Raw genomic sequence first — 5,000 nt, forward strand, 5'->3', positions numbered from 1 at the left:
TGTTTGTGCATGTGTATATGTTTGTGTGTGAGAGAGAGTTGAGAGTTGTCCAGTGGTGTAGTAAACATTACCTGAGTATTTAGTGGTTGGCGTGCTCAGTCAAGAGTTCAGGGGGATAAGCTCAGCATTCCCAGGGTAAAAATAGTTGAGTGGCTGTTCCTGGCAGCTGTGACTGTGACAGACGCGGCTCTCAGCCCTCAAATACACATACACACACACACAAACACATGCACACATACACTCTCACACACACACACACACACACACACACACACACACACACACACACACACTGCACATTGCTTCAGTTCCCAGTGCCCCCTCCCAGTTGCTGCACTCACATACACACTCCAGATACAGACTCACAAATGCACAGAAGCACACAGACACAGAGACACATCCTCACACATATAAAAAAAAAAAACACACACTACTGATCATAAACAACCCCCATGCTGTATCAGTTAGTTGCTCAATTGCAACACATAACTCACACCGACTTTACGAACCTGCTAACCAGCGCACCACCGAGTCAAGGTTACGTCAACAGGTTGTCACAACAGCCAAAAAATAGCCACATGGTCGTCATTCTTATGACCACTGGTTTTGCCACCAAAAATCTGTCAGCGCCATCGTGGCCAAGACACCGCGGCCTTCAAACAGGACCAGACAAGAGAGAACGCAGAGAACGTTGCCCTCTCCGCTGAAGGTCACAGAGAGGTCAAGCATGTGGGATAGCCGTCATGAAGCTACCCAGGGCTGTGGGCGGTCTCCGTGGAACAGGCAATCATTGACTTAATTTCCCAGAACGCAGTGGAGAGGGTGCCTTCGCTCAGATGTACAACTAATGATAGGCTATAACCTCCACAGCTTGAAGGCCTGAGGGTCAGTTTAAACTCACATTATTGCCTGGCTTTATAGTACTTTTCCCTCGTTGTGTGCTGACCAGAATGAGGGCAGAAACCAATCATTTAAACTGACTCATAAAAATAAAAAAATATATTACAGGATTTGGACACATATATTATTGACCTCAACAATGGATATATAGAATTTGCCATATATTCCCCGAGCTTATATTACATCAGTTTTACAACCATTGGAAGTCACATTTATTGCTGCACCAATTCCAATCCCTGTGCACAAATTTGATTGAGTCTGCCTAGGGCTTTCGCTTTGAAGCTCTCCCATTGATCTACTGCAGCAGGCAAACTCAGTCGAGTACAGAGCAGTGCACAGATGAGAACAAATGTTAGCCAGGTCTGTGGGAGGAGATGGGATGTAAGTGAGGAGGTGTGAGGAGGAGGAGGAGGAAGAGGGTAGTTCTGTCACGCCTGAGGGCATCGGCAGATGTGTTAGTGATCTCATTAGGACTATCACACACACACAAACACACATAAACACGCATGCAAACAGACATGCTCACACACATGCATGCACACAAACACATTCACACACACACAAGCACACACACACACACACACACACACACACACACAAGATAACCTCATACACACACACAAGTAATATGCCTACATGTACATGCAGATAGCATGCAGACATCCATACTAAATTTACACTTGAATAATGACCCAGACCAACAGCATGCAAGCAAATACACATTCACTGACACACACACGTACAGTGTATATATACATACACACACACAAACACACACACACACACACACACACACAAATCGGTCTTACTAACACTGTCAGTGGGGCTAATTGGGAGTGATGTTTGTTGGTAGTTGTACACAGCAGACAGACATGGACTGGCTCTGTAGAGACGAGTGGAGTTGAGATGTGAGGATGTCGTCCCCTAGAGCTTATGACTTATGGGTATCTCGAGAGTTGACTTATTGTGCATAGTCCTGTGTGTGTTGGAGTGTTTCTGGATGGTGTGTGTTTTAATCTATGTGGACATTCTTGTGTTTGTTTATTTTTGTTTGTGTGTGTGTGTGTGTGTGTATGTGTGTATGTGTGAGAGAGAGATGTCTACATATATTAGTTTGTGCTTTTGGTTGTATGTAAATGTGTGTGTGTGTGTGTCTGTCTGTGTATGTGCGTGTATTTGTGTGTGTGAATGTGTGTCTCTGCATGTGTCTGTGTCAGTGTGTGTGTGTGTGTGTGTTTGTGTGTTTACCCTTGTCTGTTTGGGCTAATCCCATCTGACAGGGCCCCTTGCGTGGCTGCGCCTGGCTACATCTCATTGCTGCTGCTGTGTGTGTGTGTGTGTGTGTGCACGCTGCGTTGTTGTGCTGCGTCCGGCGCATCTTTAATGAAGAGCAGCGTCTGCAAAAGGCTGACTCGGGCTATTTGGGTGACTTCTCACTCACTCCCTCACTCTGCCTCACGGACAGACAGCAGAAAGGAGGAGGAGGAGGAGGATAGAGGAAGAGAGAGAGCGAGAGGGAGAGAGTGTGTGAGATATTTCACTAAGAATAGATGAAAAGAAATTAGACCTAGACTCCTTGTAAGGCTAATGTGATGTGCAGCTTGAAAGTAGAGATAGAGAAATGGTCTGTGTGTGTGTGTGTGTGTGTGTGTGTGTGTGTGTGTGTGTGTATGTGTGTGAGCGTGCTCAAAACAGAGCACTCTGTCCATCTCCATTCATTTCTCATCCCTTTCTCTTACTCTCTGCCCCCCCCCCCCCTCTTTCTTTCTCTCTGTCTCTTTCTCTGTCTCTTTCTCTCTTTTTCTCTTGCTAATGAGTTGAAGTCTGTTTCCAGAATGCAGCTTCGACTCAGCCGTGCCAAGTATCATTTCTTGACGTGCGTACACTGCTGCATCACACCTGCATGCATACATACGTGCAGAAAAACAACACTGACTCATTCACTCATACCTTACAGAAACTGTGCAGAAAGATGAATTCACCCCCCCACACACACTTTTTGTCCATATTCATCTTGCCTCTCTCTACCTTCATGACATTTATAGTTGCTTTCATGGCAAAATTACTCTCCAGCACAACAATGCAAATATTGAGATGCTCAAATAGCCTATTAGCTCTTTTAATGAAATTCCCACACGTTTGGAACCAATATAGTTAAACTATAGATAGGACAGCAATGTGGTGATGATAGTACAGTAGTTATGGTTCGTTGGTTCAGTGTGTGTGTGTGTGTGTGTGTGTGTGTGTGTGCGTGTGTGTGTGCGTGTGTGTGAGGGGGGGGGGGGGGTGGTTTGTGGAGCTGAGTTATTCCCACACATGTAACTCCATCAGGAGTAGAGGTAGATCTCTTAAGCTTCTCTGGGAAGGGAGTGGTAGAGGAGCTGCTTCTGCTTAGCCATGCGAGGAGAGGAGAGGAGCGGAGAAGAGAGGACAGGGGAGGAGAGGAGAGGAGAGGGGAGGAGAGGAGAGGAGAGGAGAGGAGAGAAGAGGGGGAGGAGAGGAGAGGAGCGGAGAAGAGAGGAGAGGGGGAGGAGAGGAGAGGAGAGAAGAGGGGAGGAGAGGGGGAGGAGAGGAGAGGAGCGGAGAAGAGAGGAGGAGGAGAGGGGAGGAGAGGAGAGGAGCGGAGAGGAGAGGAGAGGGAGGAGAGGAGAGGAGCGGAGAAGAGAGGAGAGGAGAGGAGAGGAGCGGAGAAGAGAGGAGCGGAGAAGAGAGGAGAGGAGAGGAGAGGAGCGGAGAAGAGAGGAGAGGAGAGGGGAGGAGAGGAGAGGAGCGGAGAGGAGAGGAGAGGGGAGGAGAGGAGAGGAGCGGAGAAGAGAGGAGAGGAGAGGGGAGGAGAGGAGAGGAGAGAAGAGGGAGGAGAGGGGGAGGAGAGGAGAGGAGGAGCGGAGAGGGGAGAAGAGGGGAGGAGCGGAGAGGAGAGGGGAGAAGAGGAGAGGAGAGGAGCAGGCGCTAGTGGCTAGTAGCGTGAAATATTATATTATAAGTCTGTGAGAGCCTCGTCCCAATCTCAGCATACAGGATCTGCCTGAGTCTGCTGGTCTCAGCCCTGAAAAAGAGGAGGGAGGAAAGAGACAGAGAGAGAGAGAGATGGAGAGAGATGGACAGAGAGGGAGAGGAAGGACATGAGTAAGTACAGTTTAGACAGAGACTGAGGAATAAAGAGTGGATTTAATAAAGATAGGGAGAGTGAATTTAAAAAAAGAGAGAAAGAAAATAGGATAATAAGAAAGAGAGCTGGACGAAGGGAGACTAAGAGAAAGAGAGAGAGAGAGAGAGAGAGAGAAGAGAGAGAGAGAGAGAGAGAGAAGAGAGAGAGAAAGAGAGAGAGAGAAAGAGAGTTAGTTAGTTAGTTAGTTAGTTTATTTGTCCTTACATAGGAAATTTGTTTTCACATACAATACAAGCCTCACAGACATGAAATACATAGATACACACAGTTACGGTTCTTCACCCACCACCCTGTTACCACATCCCCCACCCACATAGATGTTAACAGCACATATACACCACATATATCACAACAGCACCATATACAGCACATATACATCACATTACACAGATACAAACAGGAAAACCATCACCAGTTGGCATTACAGAGGAATGAGGGCGGCACAGTGATCCATCACCGCTGTGATCTGTTGTTAAGTGCTGCTATTGCAGAGGGCACAAAGCTTTTCCCCGAAGCGTACTCGCTTCCACCCCATAGCCCTGTATCTGCGTTTTGATGGAAGCAGAATGAAGAAGGGATTGAGGGGGTGGGTGGGGTCATGAGCGATGGTCCGTGCTCTGTTCTTGGTGAGTGTGCTGTTGAGGTCTGATAAATTAGGGGTGGGGAGGCCTATTGCTTTGGCTGCGGTATGGGTGATGCGTGTGAGTCTGTTTCTTTTGGCAGCAGTTAGCATGTTGAAAAAGCAGGGAAGGCAGTAGAGGAGTATCGGCTGGACTATGCTTTTGTACAGGAGGAGCAAGTGACAGGGGGCAACAGAAAGTGATCTGAGCTTACGGATGGCATAGAGTCTCTGTTGACTGCGTTTTTGTATGTCAGTGGTGTGTTGCTCAAAGCTGAGTTTATTGTCCAGGGTGAGTCCAAGGTATTTGAA

The 5,000-nt window shown here is 47.5% G+C and overlaps 1 protein-coding gene across 33 annotated transcripts in view; it reads left to right on the forward strand.

Moving 5' to 3' along the window:
* Window positions 1–5,000, forward strand: part of ablim1b (actin binding LIM protein 1b) — a 106,394-nt gene that overhangs the window by 50,231 nt on the left and 51,163 nt on the right. The gene's annotated exons all lie outside the window — the stretch shown is intronic.

This window comes from Alosa sapidissima, chromosome 24 (genome assembly GCF_018492685.1).
Source record: "Alosa sapidissima isolate fAloSap1 chromosome 24, fAloSap1.pri, whole genome shotgun sequence".
Lineage (NCBI taxonomy): Eukaryota > Metazoa > Chordata > Actinopteri > Clupeiformes > Clupeidae > Alosa > Alosa sapidissima.